The sequence below is a fragment of the Bos javanicus genome, chromosome 20 (assembly GCF_032452875.1).
Source record: "Bos javanicus breed banteng chromosome 20, ARS-OSU_banteng_1.0, whole genome shotgun sequence".
Classification (NCBI taxonomy): Eukaryota; Metazoa; Chordata; class Mammalia; order Artiodactyla; family Bovidae; genus Bos; species Bos javanicus.
In genome coordinates, this window is record NC_083887.1 from 54,455,475 (window position 1) to 54,478,194 (window position 22,720).

Consider the following 22,720-nt stretch of genomic DNA (forward strand, 5'->3'; position numbering starts at 1 on the left):
ACTGGACCCATTTTATGCATGAACAAATGAGACAGAAAATGCAAAAATTTTGACAACAATTGTGCATCACCAAAGATGAGATTTCCACCTCGGCAGTTTTCTGAGTCACCACTATTAAGCTCTATACTTACCGTTGTTTCTTTGCTTCTATTCAGGTCCATTTTTTATAGTCTAATGACCATTATTTTAATGAAATCTTTGTCCATACCAGCTTGTTGTTGTTTAGTTGCTAAGCCCTGTCTGACTCTTTTGCGATCCCATGGACTGTGGTCCGCCAGGCTTCTCTGTCTATGGGATTTCCCAGGCAAGAATACTGGAGTGTGTTGCCATTTTCTTCTGGGATCATTCTGATCCAGGTATTAAACTTGTGTCTCCTGCTTGACAGACAGATTCTTTACCACTGAGCCACCTGGGAAGCCCCAATACCAATTTAGTCTCTCCTTAACTACTGCACTGACCTTCTAACATTTTCCTGTATACATTCTTGGCCATAAAATGTATAATGCAAACTTGGAATGAGACCTCAGATACATATGCTACAGATCAGCCTTCTGCTTAAAATTCTCCAAAGGCCTTCCATTTCCTTCCAATTAATATCCAAAACTGTTTCAATTTTTTAGTAGATCTTAAAAGACCTGTCTCTCAGTTAATCATTCTATTCAATCTCTTCCATCTCTCTGACTTCTTCTGTTAAATCATATTGGTTCCCTTGTTTTCTCTTGCACACATCACACATTTATTAATAACACCAAAACCTTTGCACTATCTCTCATCTTCCTCCTCCTTCATGTGCATTGTTGTTCTCATGATTACATTTTCTCCTCCAACATCACCTGAACACTCTATAAAATATGTTTCTAACCATCCATTATTTCTCATCTTGTTTTTATATTCTGTTAACAGAATTTGTTGCCACCTAGAATGACAGTCCATCAAAATGAGTTTAGAAGAAAAGTCTATATTTTGACTACTATAGCAGGTCTTCTAGAAGTGGTCTTGGCACATATCAGGTGCTTAATTATTATTCATTCATCAAATCAATGTTGAATCAAATCATCCACTGAATCTTTAGTATACTTTATTATTTTCTAAGCACAAATGCCTGCACAACTTTGACTGACAAGGTAGTTCTATGCAAAATAAATTAAAATGTTAGTAACCTTGATATTATAAACTATGTACAATTAAATGTGGCTCCAGGGTACATAATTTTGCTTCTCACACCAGAGCACAATTCTAGTTGAGATTAAAAAATGTGATACGAACATGTTTACTCATGCCTAACAGGATGGGAAGTCTCCCTCAAGTTTATGCACATGATTTCTACTCCTTATTGCGCAGTGCAAATTTGTAGGGGAAAAAATAATACACTAACTCTTGGGTCCCATACAGGTAAATTAAGATTGCATTCTTCGGGCTGTTTCAATAGGACTGGATTTAGCCATTCCCATTTAGAAAATACCACGAAAAATTTACATACAAGAGTTCACGCTGTTGCATTTGTATAAAGCTGGCAAGTTCTTCCTATTAGCATAGCCCAGGAAACACCACCCAGGAAATCTAATATATTAGAATAGATATTGTGGTGTGTGGCCCACAGTTAGATAGTTCTCAGGGTTAACCTGAAGTTGTCACTGTTTGGTAGTAGATGTAAAATTCGCTGGTTACCCTTTAACCCTGAAGACTTCTTATATATCTTATATCTAAATTTTTAAGCAGACTGTCATCTCTTAAATCCAAGTCTTCTGGAATAGTCTGCAGTGCTAAACTTGCAAACAAAATATCAGTCCCTATCCCATCAAAACACAATTTGATAACTGTTACAAATGCCTCTTCAACAGCTTTTACTTCTTCCTATAACTTCAACTTATAGAATGGGGTGAAAAATCACTTTGATCAACATGGCTTGGTGCAACACACAATGCATCAATATCGGTACGTTTTGTATATACTCCTAATCTATAAGATCCAAATGTAAAAATTTTCCCACCAACATTTTCAATTACAGGTTGTGGCAGATTCTTGCTTTCACCGATTTCTCGAATCCACTCTTTTACCAGGTTATTTAACTTTCCCCCAAATTGAAATCCTGTGCTGCAGTTTCTCTTCCTCTTCAAAAACCCCAAAAGGCTTAGTCTCAACTAGTTTCTGTACAAGTAGGCAGTCCGTCTCCTTGGGGGCATCTAAGCTGACGGGAGAAGTAATGTCCCAGTGCTTCCGTGGAGGCTGTGTTTGCCTATGATCCCTCCGTTGTAACTGGAAACAGCATCATCTCCCGTGCCGCCATCAAGCACTCCCATCTCCCCTGGCAACCTCCCCCGCTGACGATCTGGGCTTGATCCACTGAGGCGGAGGGAGGCGGAGTCTGCCTCAGCCTTGGGTCCAACCGCACCCCGCACCTGCTCACACCGTTTTAAGCGTTTCACCTCATCCCCGCTTCGTCCTAACAAGACGCCCCCTATCCACTGAATCTTTTCACTCTACTCATTCAAAGAATTCAATTCTGAATGTAACTAAATGACTAAACTCTCCACAGGTTTCATATAGAAGCCGGGCTCTATCAGATCGAGTTACCCAACAGGGTAATGTACTTCTAGAAATCCAAGGCACACAACCAAACATGTATCTTTCTGCTATATCCTCTCTTTCTTTCCCCTTCGGTTGTGTACATAACTGCTCACTATGTCTCCAAATTCCAAATTCTTTATTTTTATCTTTTGATCAGATCTACGGAGCCTGGCGGGCTGCCGTCTATGGGGTCGCACAGAGTCGGACACGACTGAAGTGACTTAGCAGTAGCAGTAGCATAAATATCCCATGAAAAGTGCTTCATATTCTGATCAACCACTCATAATTGATATTCCCTTCTATTCCGATATGGAACCTTCCTCCTATTCTTACATAATGTAATTCTTTCCACCAGTGTTTTCACTTTCTTTTCCTCTCATATTATAAAGAAACAACTACTTTTATTCCCTTTCTTCCCTTGAAAATTCCATCACTCCTTCTCCACTGAATATTTCTTGGTAACTTTTAAACATGTTTCTATATAACAAATGCAAAAATACCAGAAACACTTTCATTTAATTTCTCATGTGTGTGTTAGTCGCTCAGTTGTGTCTGACTCTTTGTGACCCTATGGACTGTATAGACTGTAGCCTGCCAGGCTTCTCTGTCCATGGAGTTCTCCAGGCGAGAATACTAGAGTGGGTTGCCATTTCCTTCTCCAGGGTTTCTTCCCGACCCAGGGATTGAACCTAGGTTCCCTGCATTCTAAGCAGATTCTTTACCATCTGAGCCACCAGGGAAGACAATCAGTTCCTCATAAACCACTAGATAAAATCATAAACTCTACTTCTATCACAATCCACTTGAATAGCTTTCCCTCCACTTGTCTCTATTTTCTCAGCTCATTTTATTCTGGAATATGGTCTCATCACTTAACAAAAAATTCCTGCTGAAGAGGATGATAATATCTATATCTCTAAATCCTGAACATTTTCTATCTTTATTGTATTTTATGTTTCAGCTGAATCTGACACTGGTGATTGCTCCATCCAAGAAAATGTCAATTCATTTGGTTTCTATGACACATCCTCTTTCTATATTTTTTTCACCCTTTTGCCTGTTACTTCTTAGTTGGCTTTTTAGGCTCATCTTTATCACACTAAGGAGCTCTCCTGGGCATCAGGTTTGTACCTTTTCTCTTTTCATTCTGTGATCTATCCCTTGGTGATGCCATTTTCAATTCTGGTTCTCATAAAATCTACACAGAGCTGAAATTCACATTAAAATTTGAACTTCAAACTTAAATCAGAATATAAAATTTAAATCTCTTCTCAGCTCTATGCACACACTGATTTGCTATTTACCAAGTTTATTACGAACTCCTTTTCTTGCAGACTTTTTATTTGTACCCCTGCTGCCTGACTAGGTCTTATAGTACCTAGTACATTCTTATAGTGAGACCTGCAGACATTTCTTTGAAAGAGGGGTCAGATCAATCAGAGCCCTCTTACACTTATTCTTATTTACATCAACTATCTGGTATATTTCATTCAAAACACCTAACATAATATGCAATAACACATTAATATATTTATTTTGTTTCTGTCTCTTTTCTCCACTAAAACATAAGCATCATGATGAAAGAATATTTATCTCTATCATTTACTCTTGTTATTCACAAGATAGAGTCAGGCACATACTGTATAAAAAATCAGGATGGGGGACACATGTACAGCCATGGCTGATTCAGGTCAATGAATGGCAAAAACCACTACAATATTGTAAAGTAATTAGCCTCCAATTAAAATAAATTTATTAATTAAAAAATAAGAATAGCTAACAATGTATAATTACTATGTGCAAGGCAACACTGCGAGAACAGATACATAATCAATTCAGTTTCACTGTACCTCTATGAAGTAAATGCTCTTTACAGATACAGAAACTGAGATACTAAAGAATGAAGTAAATGTCTTAAAGACATACTAGGAGCATTGCAGGAACTAGTGGTTGAACTAATTAAGACTTACCAAATCTTCTAGAAACACTAAGAACAAAAATAGAAAATGCCAAACTTAACAAAACTAGCACCACTACGCTAAGAGTTAATAAAGTAAGCAGAGAATGACTGATATTATTGTAACAAACACGATAATGATGATAGACTCAAAATTAACATAAATTATATGAATGAAATTAATAACACTGAACATTTAAAATTGAAACAGGAAAATTAAAACATTATAACTGGGACAAATAAAACAACAAAACGCAAAAGGAAGTTAAAGTATAGATCCAAAAGTATTGCCTGAACATAGATTTAAATTTCAAGGTGTTTGAAAGAATAAGAAAAATGTGAAGTTGATCCTGGAGTTTTAATATCTGTGTAGTACAAATGAAGAACAAGAGAGAAATGATTGATGGGGAACAGTGTAAAACAGCTCCATTGCACCATTCTGTTGGTTCTTCATATTATAGCCAAAAGAGAGATGCCAGTTTGATTCTATATAAGCACTGCTGTATAGTTATTTTGGGAATAGTGTAAAACCTACACAAATTTTCCACACGCTGTGTTATGTGCATGGTCCCCTAGCATGTGCACAGTTCAAGTCTATGTTCCTGCATTGCACACATTCCAAAATGCCTGAACACACCAGTGATTGTTAACACAATGTTTTTTTTGATTGTTTAAAATATGAATTGCCCAGACTATCAACATAAAACATATGCCAGGTATTTGGAAATAAACATTTTATATTTGTATATTTAAAATACTTTATCATTTCTATTTCTATTTATAATGATGACAGTGTGAAAAGAGTCAAGCTGATAAGTCTTCCAGTATAACTTTAACTTGCAACTATCAGTTCAGTTCAGTTCAGTTGCTCAGTTGTGTCCGACTCTTTGCGACCCCATGAATTGCAGCACACCAGGCCTCCCTGTCCATCACCAACTCCCGGAGTTCACCCAAACTCATGTCCATTGAGTCAGTGATGCCATCCAGCTGTCTCATCCTCTGTGGTCCCCTTCTCCTCCTGCCCCCAATCCCTCCCAACATCAGAGTCTTTTCCAGTGAGTCAACTCTTCCATGAGGTGGCCAAAGTATTGGTGTTTCAGTTTCAGCATCAGTCCTTACAATGAATACCCAGGACTCATCTCCTTTAGGAAGGACTGGTTGGATCTCCTTGCAGTCCAAGGGACTCTCAAGAGTTTTCTCCAACACCACAGTTCAAAAACATCAATTCTTCAGCGCTCAGCTTTCTTCACAGTCCAACTCTCACATCCATACATGACCACTGGAAAAACCATAGCCTTGACTAGATGGACCTTTGTTGGCAAAGTAATGTCTCTGCTTTTCAATATGCTGTCTAGGTTGGTGATAACTTTCCTTCCAAGGAGTAAGCGTCTTTTAATTTCCTGGCTGCAATCACCGCTGAATTCCATACTTTCAATCTTGACCGAAAAGCAGATGCTAAATTTAAATAAACCATATTAATCGCCTTTATCTTATTTCTCCTTTATATCACTTATCTTACATATACATCAAAGTAATTGGTTTAACAGCAACTAATAAAACACTGTGGTTATGCCAATTTGATTTCATTATTGTTGTATAAAGTTTACATCTTTAGATTTTCCACTAGTAGTGCATTTTTTTATTTTATTTGTCCGTCTGTTATTTACATTAGAGATGATTATGATGAAGGTGATGATGATGTCCACTGTGATATTACAGATGTTTCAAAGCACCAGCACCATCAGAAAGCATGTACATTTATGACAGGAGAGCCAAGCTAGAGTTTAAGACTGAACTCACTGAAAGGAAGAGACTGGAAGAAAAGATTCACAGAAGTTACTGCTTTTCATCTGTAAGTAAAGATAGAAATGGAACAGGTACTGAAACTAAAAACTTATCCAATTTTTAAAAAATTTATTGTGCAATTGTGGGACACCGAAGAAGAAGTAGTAGTCATTTAATTTTTTAAAACTAAATTTTCTTAACTTGATGTCAGGTAATGGTGCATATGATACTTTTTATATGTATGTTGTGTTAAAAAGAAAGCTGCTGTCTACAAAAAAAAAAAAAAATCAGAAGGAGCAATATCTAAAAGTGTTTATAGTATCCCATATTATGTTATCATTTAAATGTGATGCTCATTATTTCAAGTGTTTTCAAATGGTTCAACATATTTTCTTTTAATATGATTGATGTATGTCTGTCAGATTCTCAGGAAAGTCAATTAAATGCTCAAAGATCCGTCTTCAAAAATAATTTGCTACTCCAAACAATCTGTCTCTTTCTTACCAATAGTGAAATGCTATGCCAAGAATCTTTTTATCAACATCATACAAGCATTAAACATTCACTTAAGAAATATAAATTCTGTTGACATAGTGACTTGAACAGAACTTTGCTTCCCTGGGCTTTCATTTTTGTATTAGGAAAGATTTGTGTATGAAATAGCTAATTTTAATTTTAATTTTTTTTTTTTTTTTGCTTCCCTGGTGGCTCAGATGGTAAAGCGTCTGTCTGCCTGCAATGCGGAAGACCCGGGTTCGATCGCTGGGTTGGGAAGACCTCCTGGAGAAGGAAATGGCAACCCAGTCCAGTGTTCTTGCCTGGAGAATCCCACGGACGGAAGAGCCTGGTCGGCTAGAGTCCATGGAGTTGCAAAGAGTCGGACACTACTGAGCGACTTCACTTTCACTTTTCTTTCACTTAGCTAACTTTAAGCACATAGGTGAAAGCCTATGTAAATGAAACCAACATGGAAGACTTTGATATTTTAGGAGGTCATTAAAAATTCAGCAATCATTTAGATCATTGCTACCCAAAGTGTGTTCCACAGATTAGCAGTATTGACATAATCAGAGAACTGTTAGAAATGCAAAATCTCAGGCCCCTCTTCAGAATCTGCAGTTGAGCAAGCCCTTCAGATATTTCCTATGTACCTGAGAGTTAAACAAACAAACATATAAAGAGAATGAAGCAGATGATTATTGCCTCTGGGAGACTGATAGTGGGGTCCTATGTCATATAAAGCTAAAGCATGTACTAGCTGAGGGGATCAATTTATCTCAGGTGAAGTAAGAACACACCTGATAATGAGCAGAGGCACATGTGATTTAGAGAACTATTAGTTATGTGAGTATCAAATATTTGGAAATGAGTTTTAGGAATCATAAAAATAAATGTGATCAATAAGATATTCAGAATTAGGTACAAGCAAGTCTCATTTTTTAAATATAAATATGGTGGTGGTGATGGTATAATTTTTTTTTAACTGAAGGCTGCATATTTGACTCTATTTCCTGAATCTAAACACTCAACCACTTTCACTGCTACCAGCAATCCAGATCCCTCTAATCATCCACAAGAATTATCCCAGTAGTGGTCATAAGTATTTCCCCAAGGTTTCCCTTTGTCCTTCCCCCACTACCATGCCTCTGCATGAAGCCAGAGTGATTTCTGTATTTTATTTTATTTTTTTTATTGGAGGCTAATTACTTTACAGTATTGATTTCTGTATTTTAAAATGTGACTGAGATAATGACAGTCTCCTGTTTAAAACTCTTTACTAGTGTAGATCCCAGTCATTAATAGTAATTACGGCTAATAATCCCATTTAGTAAGAAAAATTATAACTAATGTGCCATGTGTGTGAATGTCAATGATTAATAATCACATTCTTTCTCCAAGATTGAGGATTACTCCCAGGAATAAACATGAGAAAATGGAGGTATTAGTTAAAAACCCTATCCTAGGACACAGTGATAGCTAAAATTTGAACCAAGGAAACTTAGCTTCAGTCTTAATACTTAATCATCTTTCCATACACATATCTCTTCATTCCCATGGGGGACTTTCATGATCTTTTGCCAAACAACCTTTCCCAACCCATCTCTCATATTTTGTTTTTTTAATTTTGTGCTATGCAGCTGAGCCTTCTTTTTCTTCATCTAACATGTCATGTATGTACTGGCCTCCTCTTCCAGTTAGGTTCTTCCCCAGCTTATTCACACAATTGTCACCTATTCAGAGAAGCAGTTTCTGTTCATCTAGCTTAAAAGGGTATACTTTCAATCTCTACTCCTTTACCTTGCCTTATTTTACATTGTGCCACTGATCAACATACAGTGTTAAAATAAAAAGTCTTTACAGCTATAGTACAAGTTTCTGCAATATAATTAGTCCATCTAATACAGGAAGAAAGGGAAATACATGACTCATAGAAATAGCCCTGCAAAATTCATGCATTTCCAGGTAGGGATCTTAGGCATGCAGAAATAACTAAGGGACTGGTTCTAAACCTAGTGTTAAAACTAGCAGTTAGAATTGATTGTCTTTGTCAAATCTCTGGGTCATATCTCTTTAATTTGACTCAAAACTTAAGTCTGACTTAGTACATGACAGCGAGACTTTCATGTCTACTTTTGTTCTAATACACTGCCTATCTTATTCAATTTGTAGTACACAAAGATAATCCAGCCTCACAGAGATACACAGCTGAAAAGGGTAGGAGGATTTTTAAAACTTTATCAGATACTATAATTATTTTGATACTATACCCAAATTCAATACTGTTAATTTATTAAAGTTTCGTTTTAATATGGAATCTGAAAACATATCAAAAGACTTTCCAGATTATAATTTTAAAAGCAATATTCTGTCTTGCATTTTTAATGAATCTTTAAATCATGTGTTGTTGTTCAGTCGCTCAGTCATGTCCGACTCTTTGCGACCCCATGGACTGCAGCACGCTAGGCTTTCCTGTCCTTCACCAACTCCCGGAGCTTGCTCAAACTCACATCCATTGAGACAGTGATGCTATCCAACCATCTCATCCTCTGTCCTCCACCTCTCCTCCTGACTTCAATCTTTCCCAGCATCAGGGTCTTTTTCCAGAGTCGGCTCTTCACATCAGGTGGCCCAAGTATTAGAGCTTCAGCTTCAGCATCAGTCCTTCCAGTGCATATTCAGGGTTTATTTCCTTTACGATTGATCTTTAGTCCAAGGGACTCTCAAGAGTCTTTTCTAGCACCAGAATTCGAAGGCATCAGTTCTTCAGTGCTCAGTCTTTTTTTATTGTCCAACTCTTACATCTGTATATGACTCTCACATCTGTATATGACTATTGGAAAAATCATGGTTTTGACCATATGACCCTTTGTAGGCAAAGTAAAGTCTCTGCTTTTTAATACACTAAGTTTGTCATAGCTTTTCTTCCAGGGAGCAAATATCTTTTAATTTCATGGCTGCAGTCACCATCCACAGCAGCCCCAAAATATAAAGTCTTTCACTGTTTCCATTGTTTCCCCATCTATTTGCCATGAAGTGATGGGACCAGATGGCATGATCTTGGTTTTCTGAATGATGAGTTTTAAGCCAGCTTTTTCACTCTCCTCTTTCACTTTTATCAAGAGGCTCTTAGGTTCATGTGTGGGTCATTTTAAAAGTAATGGTTTAGCGAATTCTACAGATCTTCCAATACAAAATCTGAATAGTTTGTATGGCAGTCATTCTTTCAAATAAAAAGTGTTTTGTTAAAAAAAAAAAAAAAACTCAGTTTGCAGTCCAAACAATCACAGAAGTGTATTTTTCTTGAGAGACAGTTGTTCTTCGGTAAGAAAGTGTTAGCTGCTCAGTCAGTGCCCAGCTCTTTACGACCCCATGGACTGTAGCCCATCAGGCTCCATAGAATTCTCCAGGCAAGAAGACTGGAGTGTGTTGCCTTTCCCTTCTCCAGGTGATCTTCCTGATCCAGATATCTAACCCAGATTCCCTGCATTGCAGATAAATTCTTTACTGTCTGAGCTATTAGGGTAGGAAAATATGTAATATGTGAATTCTATTTCATCACTCAATGTATTAACAGTATGTCTACCCAAGAGTTGAGGGTTTTTCACTGCTACAAAAAATAATTGAAACCAGTTCCACTTCTGCTGCTGCATCCTCTCCTCCCCCTTCTTCTCCTTTTTCTATACAGGTGTGCCAAGTGAAGAATGGAGTGACTGTTAACTCATTATTATGTCAGCAGTGTGATTCATAGTAAGGCACCAGTAATTTTTACCCACAGTTACTTTTATACCATCAGTGAAAATATCAATTCAATAAAAAGGCAAAAAAGTCTTAGCATTATTTTGAAAACAATTTTAACACACAGTCTGTCTGTTATGGGCTTCCCTGTGGCTCAGCTGGTAAAGAATCCACCTGCAATGCAGGAGACCTGGGTTTGCTCTCTGGGTTGGGAAGATCCCCTGGAGAAGGGAAAGGCTACCCACTCCAGTCTTCTGGCCTAGAGAATTCCATGGACTCTATAGTCCATGGGTTCAGAAAGAGTTGGACATGACTAAGTGATTTTCACTGTCTGAAAAGTCTCAGTTTTACAAGGGTGTGTTGACCATTATAAACTGTTCAACTTCCCAGCTCAGTGCTAAGTAGGAGACTCAGGAGATGCGGGTTTGATCCCGGGGTCAGGAAGAGGCCCTGGAGGAGGAAATGCCAGCCCACTCCATTATTCTTGCTAGGAAAATCCCATGGACAGAGGGGCTTGGCTGGTTACAGACCACAGGGGTCACAAACAGTCCGACACGACTGAGCATTGGAGATTGGATTATGAACTGTAACTCCATAGCATAAACAAATGGGAAGCCCCACTCCTTTATATAGCACCACTTGCAACTACCTGGACATACCTCCACTGAAGTTCTCCCAGAAATTCCCCACGACAATTTAGGTGTTTTTAATAACAATATTTAAATAAGTGTGTAGAAAAATAGTAAGTAAATAATAAATCTGAAAAGTTTTTGGAAAACAGCAAAAACCAAAGGTGATGTAGAACCTACTGAACACATGTATGAAGCGAGGGTTAAATAGCACTCTATTCTAAGAGTACATTCATAAGTCCAATTTGTTCATAGGTCCCCAAAAGTTAGCCTAGGTATCCAACTAACTCAATCAGCTATATAGTAGTGTATTGTAATAAGCTCATAATTCTTTTCACACAAATAACACATAAAAAACTAATGCAAAAAAATTAAAAAAGTATATCTGTAACCTTACAGCACAGTACCTTGAAAAGTACAGCAGTACAATACAACAACTGGCAAACAGGTGCTGGCATCAGTGAAAAGGCAAGAAGAGTTACTGACTGGAGGAGGTAGTGGAAGTAAATGATAAGAGCTGAAGGATCCTCAGATTTAGGAGACAGAGTTGTTGTTCAGTCACTAAGTCATCTCCAACTCTTTTGCGACCACATGGACTGTAGCACACCAGGCTCTGTCCTTCACAATCTCCTAGAGTTTGCTCAGATTTATGTCCATTGAGTCAATGATGCTGTCTAATAATTTCATCCTCGGTTGCCCTCTTTCTCCTTTTGTTAGCATCAAGGTCTTTTCCAAGTGTGTCAATTCTTTGCAACCAGGTGGCCCAAATATTGAAGCTTCAGCTTCAGCATCAGTCTTTTCAATGAATATTGAGTTGATTTCCTTTTGCATTGACTGGTTTGATCTCCTTTCAGTCCAAGAGACTCTCCAGAGTCTTCTCCAGCTCCACAATGTGAAAGCATCAATTATTTGGCACTCAACCTTCTTTATGGTCCAACTCTCAAATCCCTACATGACTACTGGAAAAGCCATAGCTTTGACTAGATGGATCTTTGACGGCAAAGTAACGTCTCTGCTTTTTAATATGCTGTCTAGGTTTGTCCTTACTTCCCTTCCAAAGAGCAAGCGTCTTCTAATTTCATGGTTGCAGTCATCATCTGCAGTGATTTTAGAGCCCAAGAAACTAAGATCTGTAGAGCAAGCTGCAATTTCATTAACACCTGTTGTTGATGGAACAGGTTCTAGATCCTTTATGTATTCAATTCTATGTGCCCTATTGAAAAAATGATCCAGTGCTGTCTGGGTAGTAGCTCTTTTTTCCTTATTATAGATGACAGAGTAGCACTGGATTACATCCTTAATGGCTGCTGCAAGTTTCATGTATAGACCAATCTTTGAGTCCTATGTCTCAAAAACTAACAATGCCTTCTCAAGTAAAGACAATTGCTTGCTTCCAGATATCCTGGGCTTGCTTTATTACTGTACTCTACACAGTACTACACCGTCCAATACACAAAAGTACAGCCACTTGAAAAAATTGCACTCACATGATTGGACATGTGAACACACATCCAATCCTTGAAAACTTGCAACTTGAAGGTTCATACATAGGAGACTTACTATCCATCATTTTAGTGTCTTTGGATGTAATTTCATAATATTCCATAGTATGGTAAATAGTTTAGTCATTGCCTTATTGACAGTTTGCTTCAAATGTATCCCTGTTACCATTGTCACTACCATCACCTGTTTTGACTTTGGAAAGATTCTGTGAGGAAATGTATATAGATAATGTTTCACATAGATACCATTTTTCTATTTATTTAATAATATGTGACATTATCCTACCTTTAACCCTATTATTTCTTTATTATAAAACATGTGTTTCTAAAACCATTGTAATATTTCATGCTCAGTGTCAAAGAACTATTAAATCTGCAAGCCAGAATACAAACCATGTTGCTGACATAATCTTAATATTAACATTTTATTGTATGTATATATGCTTGTGTATTTTTTTACAATTTCTTGATTAAAAGTATGTATTTTCTGTGCCGTCATCTCCTCTTGAATTACATGAAAATCTGAATTGCTATCAAGAGATGTCCACTTTGACTTGTGAAGACTTAGGGTGAGTCACAACTGTGCAGAGGAGTATGGCCTTAAGAGAAAAACTGAGGATTTTTATATTTATTGCAGCTTTCAATGTATAATATTATTGTTGTAGCTTTCAAAATGGGCTTTCCTGGTAGCTCAGCTAGTAAAGAATCTGCCTGCAATACATGAGACCCCAGTTTGACTCCTGGGTCAGAAAAATCCTCTGGAGAAGGGATAGGCTACCCACTCCAGTATTCTTGGGCTTCCCTAGTGGCTCAGATGGTAAAGAATCTGCCTGCAATTCAGGAGACCTGGGTTCTGTCCCTGGGTGGGGAAGATCCCCTGAAGGAAAGCCTGACAGCTCACTCCAGTACTCTAGCCTGGAGAATCCCCATGGACAGAGGAGCCTGTCAGGCTATAGTCCATGGGATCTCTAAGATTCAGACAGGACTGAGCGACTAAGCACAGCACAGCACAGCTTTCAAAAGTCCATATCATGTATGTATGTGTATATTTAAACATTTAAATTGTACTTAGGCCCAACTGGTTATTAAAATATGTAGGTAGGTTGCATTTTTTATTCACAATACTATAAACTCAGAGATGATTATGCATTCTTTTCACCATAAGCAAACTCTGAACCAAAGCATTTTCCCTTTTCTCTCCAAAAATGTTCTGAAGCTTATAGGAGAAAGGAGAACCAACTACAAACTCCACTGTGGGCAAAATTAGGAGATGTGCTATGAAATATATATTACAGTTGTAAAAAGCAATATCATTTGCATAGGAATCATGAAAAGAAAGAGAGCAAGTCTCAAAGAAATTTCAATGGAGAGAATCCAATGTTAGAAAGTAACAGTCACATTTATTTTTGCTCTCAACCCCTTGAGTAAATTGGCAAAGAAAGAGAAGACAAGCTTATGCTTACATGCACAGATAAAAGACACTTGAAAATAATTTTGCCTTTGAAGCAGCTGAAAAGAAAATTTCTGTGTTGTGTATCCCAACTAGACTGGAGAAGTCTCTCTGGAATCTTTCCCTCTATAGGAATACCTTGTAAATAACTTATCTAAGAAAATCTAAATTATTCAGTGATAACAAACAATATTACCAGATACCTTTGCCAAGGAGTGGATGAAAAATTTGAAAAAGCACTTCACTGTCGGGGGGGGGGGTGGAGGAAAACTTAATCTCTTGGTATAGGTCAAGCAAAAATGCAAACATAGAGCTTCCCTGGGGGCTCAGTGGTAAAGAATCTGCTTACCAATGCAGGTGAAGACAGGTTGCAGCCTTGATCCAAGAAAATCCTACATGTTACAAAGCAACTAAACCCATTTGTCACAACTATTAAGCCTGGGCATAGAGCCCTGGAACTGGAACTAGTGAGCCCTCAGGCCACAACTACTGAATCCCACATTCTTTAGAGACCAGGCTCCGCAACAAGAGAAGCTACCACAATGAGAAACCGCAACTACAGAAAAGCCCACACAGCAACGAAGATCCAGCACAGCCAATAAATAAATAAGTAAATAAGTATACCTTTAAAACGCAAGCATAAATCATACCAAATATTTAACAGATATCTTAAAAGCAAAGTTGCTGAAACACAATACCTGATCGTACTTGTCTTTAACCGTGCTTCCTCCTGGGTCTTCTTACCCTCAAAAGCCCTGATCAATACGACATATTTGCTTAAATCATAACTCTTGGAGTTTCTCTTGTGCCCTTTCTTCTTTTTCTTTAGCAATTCTTGAGAATTCTAACTATATAAATTATCTGAAATTCTCCAAAGATGTGAGAATTCATAATTCTTGGCAAGTATTTGGAACAATAAGTGTTATGCTTCGAAAATTCCTTGTAGTCTGAAATAAGATTTTTCACTACAGAATTATTTTTATCACCAAGGAATTAGTGGTGCTTCTAGACAACAGAAAGTCTTGTGGAAGGGACATTTTCTGGTGTGCCATTGCGGAAACATTGCTTAAGTGAATATGCACAAATGTATATTAATTTCAGGAGACCATACCAGTGCTTATGCATAATTGGACCTTACAATAAATGGAAGCATGTCACTTCATTGAGAAAGTATGCACAAATGTTATCTCACACTATGGAGAGAAATAAGGGAAAGAGTGGGCTGTCTTCTAATCATGGAAAGCATCATAGCTTATATTTTCCCAACTTTGAAGGGAAATCTAAAGGTTATTTGCTCTCAAGAGCATAAGGAAGTGAAATTAACTAAATTTATTTTAAAGGATTGGTTAATTTACTGTGTTGCTGCTGCTGCTGCTAAGTTGCTTCAGTCGTGTCCGACTCTGTGCGACCCCATAGACAGCAGCGAACCAGGCTCCCCCATCCCTGGGATTCTCAAGGCAAGAACACTGGAGTGGGTTGCCATTTCCTTCTCCAACGCATGAGAGTGAAAAGTGGAAGTGAGGTCGCTCAGTCATGTCCAACTCTTAGTGACCCCACGGACTGTAGCCCACGAGGCTCGTCCATCCATGGGATTTTCCAGGCAAGAGTACTGGAGTGGGGTGCCATTGCCTTCTCCGAATTTACTGTGTTACATGATGTTATTAAGCTTCATCTTCCAAGTTGCAGAATCTAAGTATATTTAAAGCATCTAATTTTTTTAAATGGTTGATATTTTCAGCACCAAAAATTTCATTACTTTACTTGGGTGCAAGTATGAAAGAACCCCTTTTTTTTCTGTATAAGTGATAGTGTTAAATCACTCTTTCATTTGCTGTGTTAGGTTCATATGACATACACATACATACATGTACCTCAATACTTGAATGAATATAATCATTGTCTTTAATATTTTTAAATGTTGTTATATCCCTGATGTACTCTTGTATTAACATAAAGCACTTGAAGTAAATGAGTTAAAAATAGAGAAAAATCAGAAATTTATTTTTAATACCTGTCTTTGTTAACTATTCTATAGCTAATGAAAATATGGACATTTGTATAAGGTAAATATTTTCCCATGAAATATTACTTATCTCGAGAATATATTGAAAACAATGAAAAAGGAATAAAAAAGATACTGGAAATCCATTTCTTATAGAGGATTGATCAATTGTATATTTTATGAATCAGAACAATACAGCAGCAATTTCAAGACTACACAGTATTATCCAATATCCTCCAGAATATTATTAAATTCAGTACAAACAGAAAAATGAAGGATAACTAGCTTTCCTAAAAAACATTTATGATCAGGAAAAAATATATAAAAAATATTCTTGTCCTTCATTTTTAAATCATCAAGCTGATTCATTTTAATTTACTAGATCACAGTATCCTTTATTAGTTTGACTCTGAAAATTTTACTCTTTGTTGAATCACTTTACAGAAGACTGATTATCTGGATATTCATCTTAAGCAAAGCTGCCAGATAAGACACAAGACATCCAAGTAAATTTTAATTTCAAATTAAATAACAAAAAGGAACAATATAAAAAGTACAAAAGTATGCCAAATATTGAATTGAATGTACTAATATTGACATTTATTGTTCATCTTAAAAGTAAATGTAACTAGGTATCTCATACTGTTATTTCTTAAATTTGCAGTCCAATCTTAAAAGAGTGCTTAGAATTAATAGGTATTTGCTTAGACATTTCCCTATAGATACAATATAACATTTTCATCATGTCTAATTAGAATATTTGATGCTTGCCATAGTATACCTGTTAAGACTTTTTCTCAAGATGCTGTCTCAGATCCAGCCATTCAAGGCAGAGCAAGTTACGTTTTCTTCTGCTGTGACTTTAAAAATGTGCTATGAGATGTTTAAAATTCAGAAATAAGAAAGACAATATTCTCATGAGTATAGGTGTTTGGATCTGTGAGATTATTATGTTGTACTTTGTCAAAAAAATTGTCAAATAATCTGTCATAAAATAGGGACTAAGAAAATTACAATTTGAAAATAAATAGATGAAGCTGCCAGAGTTCTGGTATTTCAGACACAAAAGATTAATCAAAATGAAGCCTAGTATTCTAATAGCACTGGGGGGAAAGTAGGGAGAGAGGCAAGCAAATGTTTGTGTCTTAATATGTTTAAAATAGGTATCTCACACTGAACTCTCCCTCAGGATATCTCTGCAAGTTCAATGATTCATTCATCTATTCTTTAATATTTTTGAAGTAACTACTCTATTTCAGACTTTGGGTTAGTTTTTTTTTTTTTTTTTTTTTAAAAAAAGAAGACAAGATAGTCCTGGCCCTCCTAGTGTTGCAGGTCAGTTCAGTCTCTCATTCGTGTCCGACTCTTTATGACCCCACGGACTGCAGTACACCAGGCTTCCCGGTCCATCACCAACTCCTGGAGCTTGCTCAAACTCACATCCATCGAGTTGGTGATGCCATCCAACCATTTCATCCTCTGTCATCCCCTTCTCCTCCTGCCTTCAATCTTTCCCAGCATCAGGGTCTTTTCCAATCAGTCAGTTCTTCTTATAAGGTGGCCAAAGTATTGGAGTTACAGCTTCAGCATCAGTCCTTCCAAAGAACACCCGGGACTGATTTCCTTTAGAATGGACTGGTTGGATCTCCTTGCAGTCCAAGGGACTCTCAAGGGTCTTCTCCAACATCACAGTTCAAAAGCATCAATTCTTGGGTGCTCAGCTTTCTTTATAGTCCAACTCTCACATCCATACATGATTACTGGAAAAACCATAGCTTTGACTACACGGACCTTTGTCAGCAAAGTAATGTCTCTGATTTTTAATATGTTGTCTAGGTTGGTCTTATAGGATTTACATCAGAATTAGAAGAGAGATTACTGAACAAGTAATTATAATAAGAGTATAGAAACAAGTAGACTTTTGTAAAAAGATAATTATTTTAAATTATAAAATCCTACTCTTTTTTGTTATTTTTTTGCATAATTTCTCTCCCTCCATCTGCTAATTTTCTTTGAAATTACAGTTTAATAAAAGCAAGAAAAGGAAAAAGATAATTTTTATTTCTCTTAATTCACTATAAGATATGAAAGGAAATGTTTGTTCAGAGAAAAGCAGACTTTCTAAATTTCCATTTTTCCTGATGTATTAAAAGCCATGATGGGTAGTGTCCAAGAAGGCCTTCCTGTTCCCCTCAGACTAAATTATCTACCAGCTTCTTCCTGATAGCAGGTCCTCTGACCTCTCTTTTCTTAGAGCATTTACTTCAAAAAGTATGTAATAAAAATCCCTTTGAGATGTAAATCTTGGTAAAAACCTTCTTGTCAGATTTACAGTCCAGGAGCATCTCTCAAGAGAACTTTCTCTTTAAAATACAATAATCAAGGAAGATAGAGTCTCTGGCTACCAGTGTCTATGGGAAGATAAGAGCTAATGTCTCTGGGTATCTTGCCACAACTTGTAAAGCTACCTCCTGTCATGAAGAAAGTTTTCCTTTTCCTTTTCCTTTTTTTGGAGGAGTGGCAATCAACAAATTAACTGACACTGATGACCTTTGAAGTTTATCATCCCAGCTCTTAAAAACTCTCTAGCCCTTTGTTTCAGACCGAGCTGTTTTGAGTCCTGGCCTCTCACTCCTATTGAAATAGTCTTGAATAAACTGTTCTGGTATTGTTGCTTTGACAGTGGGCTCAGAAGAGTCACAGAATATGATATGAACAAATATCCCACCAGTAAGAAAGAGAACACACACTTGGAAAGAAAAACATTGAAAGCAGTAGAAAATAAATTGAGAAAAGTTTTATTCAATCACATTGTTGCTAAAAATTAATAGAAATTTATTGGTGCTCCACTTTCCACTTGGAGTTCTGGTAGAAAGGCGTTTCACTGACTGTCACCATGGGATGAAATGCCAGTGTGCTGTACACAGCAGACCCTTGAAAAACACATGTTTGAACCGTAAGTCCACTTGTACACAGATTTTTTCATTAAATGCACTTTGTAGTACTACTCTCTTCAAGGTTGGTTGAATCTGTGGGCATAGAACAGCTGATATGATAGCACTAGGATTTGAAGGACTAATAATACTGAGGGCCAAGTATAAGTTGTAAGCAGATTCTCAGTCACACAGGTAATGTCACTTACCTCTGCATTGTTCAATGGTTAACTTCATACGCAGAAAGGGAGCATGAAATAGTTAACCCCTACACATATTATTGCTCCCACAGAGTCAAACTTATCTGTTCTAACAGAAAAGATATCTTAAAAGTTTTATTCTCCTCTCTGAGCTTCCCAGGTGGCTCAGTGGTAAAGAATCCGCCTGCTATGCAGGACACACAGGAAATGTGGGTTCAATCCCTGGGTTGGGAAGATTTCCTGGAAGAAGAGATGGCAACCCACTCCAGTATTCTTGCCTGGAAATTTCCTTGGACAGAGGAGCCTGGTGATCTATAGTCCATGGAGTGGCAGAATTGGACATGACTGAGTGACTGAGCACACAGTACATCTTCTTTCAAGAAATCTAAGTTGGTACTTGAGAACCAGTATGTTGGCTAGGGATACATCACAGAATGGGATGAGAGAATTTGTTGAGTGAGAAAAACGTGTTATTGAGGTCTGAACTTCAGAAGCCAATAGTGACATAACCTTGATTTACTTTCCTGTTTCCTCTGAACAGAAAATGAAAAGCAAATCACACCAGCCCTAATGCTTTAGCAAAATTATACTGAAGCTCAGGAACTCCAGACACTGGAGGAGCTGACATTGGATTGAAGTCCCAAATATTTTTGTTATAAAGAAAGGTAAAGTGGATTTCATAGCCAAGTTTGATTTTAAGTAGCTAACTGTGTCTGCACACAGAGAATAAATGGGAGCATAACCAAGTAGAAGATGTGGAGAAAGAAGAGAACACTGCTTAGGGAATATAACAAGGCTATTGCAGGAGATATTTATGGGTGTCCAGTTCTTGCCTGGAGAATCCCAGGGATGGGGGAGCCTGGTGGGCTGCCGTCTCTGGGGTCGCACAGAGTCGGACATGACTGAAGCGACTTAGCAGCGGTATTTATGGTGGACATAAATTATGTTTACAAGACTCAGTGGCTGATTTTATTGAGCTTGACGTGCATGTGTGCTAAGTCGTTCAGTCATGTCCAACTCCATAGGATCCTATGGACTGTAGGCCTGCAGGCTCCTCTGTCCAAGAGATTCTCCAGGCAAGACTACTGGAGTGGGTTGTCACACCCTCCTCCAGGGGATCTTCCAGAGCCAAAGAACCTGCATCTCTTAGATTTCCTGTGATGGCAGGTTCTTTACCACCAGCACCTAGGAAGTCTATTGCATATATAAATGTAAAAAGTTAAAGCGAAAGTGTTAGTCCCTCGTCTTAAGGTAAGCTTCAAAAACGAGTTTCAGGTTCTTGGCATTGGCAACTTATGGAAAGGCAAAAGTTATTCACTAAAACTGGAACAATGAAGATAGTTTTAGTCATGTTCATACTGAAGAATTTGCAAGGCGTGTAAGTAGATACTAATTAGGCATTTGGATACTTGAGTACAACTTATGGCTTGTGGTTTTTTAAAGAAGAAACTACACACATGTTCACTCCAATTTTTTTAAGTTAAATAACCATGATTTTTTTCCAAAGCACAATGCTAAACATGAGGATACCAGAAAATGTATATTTCATATGAGTCAAGGATTTCCAGGGAAAGTAGGAAGTAAAAATTTATATCAGGTATGCCCCTCAATTCACTTATGAAATGAAAATAGTTGAACATTGATATTGTTGAACAACTGTTATTGTTGAAGGCTAAAAATCAATCAAGTTACACAAAGTAAGTTAAAAATTAGAATTAAATGAGTATAAAAATATTAATGCTTAAGGATAAAAAATAGGAGCATGCATATGATACTAAATAAAGGCCAGATATATAAATAGAAAAGTAATATAGTGTCATTGAACCCAAGGAGAGTATTTCAAGAATATAGTCATCAGATGTATCCATATTTTCAATATATCAAGTAGAATAAAACTAATTATAAGTCAATTAACTTTAAATAGGAAGAATTTTAAATATGAAGAATTTATCTGAGATGTCATTCAAAGGAGTTTTATTTCAATAGTAAGCCAGAGATTAATAAACAGCAGAGTGGGTGTAAAAAGTGATGAAATACTTTGTGGTAAACTCATTCAAGAAGAATAGCTTTGGAGCTGAGAAGTTAATAGATGCAATGGATAAGTATCAAATGAATTTAGAGGAGGGTATCAGACAATTGAACAAACCAAAAGCAGAATGAAAAACTACTCCGAGATAAGGATTTGGAAGGTGATTGAGAGAGTGCAGTTTCTGATAGAGCTAATGCCAATGAGATCCAGAATACAAGACAAATTAAATCACCTTGAAGATTTTACAGTTAGTTGACCCAGTTAAAAAGGAGAAATGCAGGAGAAACTGAGCATAAAGAAATCTTTGTTCTCAAGTTGGATGCCAGGAGGTTGAGAACAGTCTCAGTCTATGCCTTCTAATTTCTTTGTGGCTTATCAGACAACATCATTGAAAAAAGAGTTGGTGAGAGAGGAGGATCACTCTAATGTAAAACTTAAGAATGTTTGAGGGCTTCTCTGGTGGCTCAGACAGTAAAGAATCTACCTGCAATACAGGAGACCCAGGTTTGATCCTTGGGCTGGGAAGATCCCCTGGAGAAGGAAATGGCAACTCACTCCAGTATCTTGTCTGGAAAATCGCATGGACAGAGAAGTCTGGTGGGCTACAGTCCAGGGATTCCCAAGAGCTAGATATGCCTGAGCCACTAAAATGCACACAGGTATGTTTGAAATGGCTCATATGGACAAAGGGAGAGAACTCTGCCTATGGAATGTCACAAAGCTATTGGCCATCATTACTCAACTGTGGTTTGTGTGTGTGTGTGTGTGTTGTTTTGTGTTTGTCACTCCAATTTTTGAAAATTAAACAACCATGATTTTTTTCAAAGTACAATGCTAAACATAAGTATACCAGAATCTGTAAATTTTGTTATGAGCCAAGGATTTCCACTAAGCAGGCCACAGGGCTGGAAAAGGTCAGTTTTCATTCCAATCCCAAAGAAAGGCAATGCCAAAGAATGTTCAGATTCTGCACAATTTCACTCATCTCACATCCTAGCAAAGTAATGCGCAAAATTCTCCAAGCCAGGCTTCAATAGTACGTGAACCATGAACGGTGAAATGCCAGATGCTCAAGCTGGATTTAGAAAAGGCAGAGGAACCAGAGATCAAATTGCCAACATCCATTGGATCATTGAAAAGCAAGAGTTCCAGAAAAACAATTACTTCTGCATTTTTGACTATGCCAAAGCCTTTGACTGTGTGGATCACAACAAACTGTGAAAAATTCTGAAAAAGACGGGAATACCAGACCACCTGACCTGCCTCTTGAGAAATCTGTATGCAGATCAGGAAGCAACAGTTAGAACTGGACATGAAACAACAGACTGGTTCCAAATAGGGAAAGGAGTACATCAAAGCTGTATATTGTCACCCTGCTAACTTGACTTATGCAGAATACATCCTGCAAAATGTCAGGCTGGATGAAACA

At 37.3% G+C, this 22,720-nt stretch overlaps 1 pseudogene; it reads right to left on the minus strand.

The window, feature by feature from the left end:
• Positions 1-1,268: 1,268 nt before the first annotated feature.
• On the minus strand, positions 1,269-2,269 carry LOC133233368 (poly(A) polymerase alpha-like; annotated as a pseudogene).
• Positions 2,270-22,720: the final 20,451 nt, after the last annotated feature.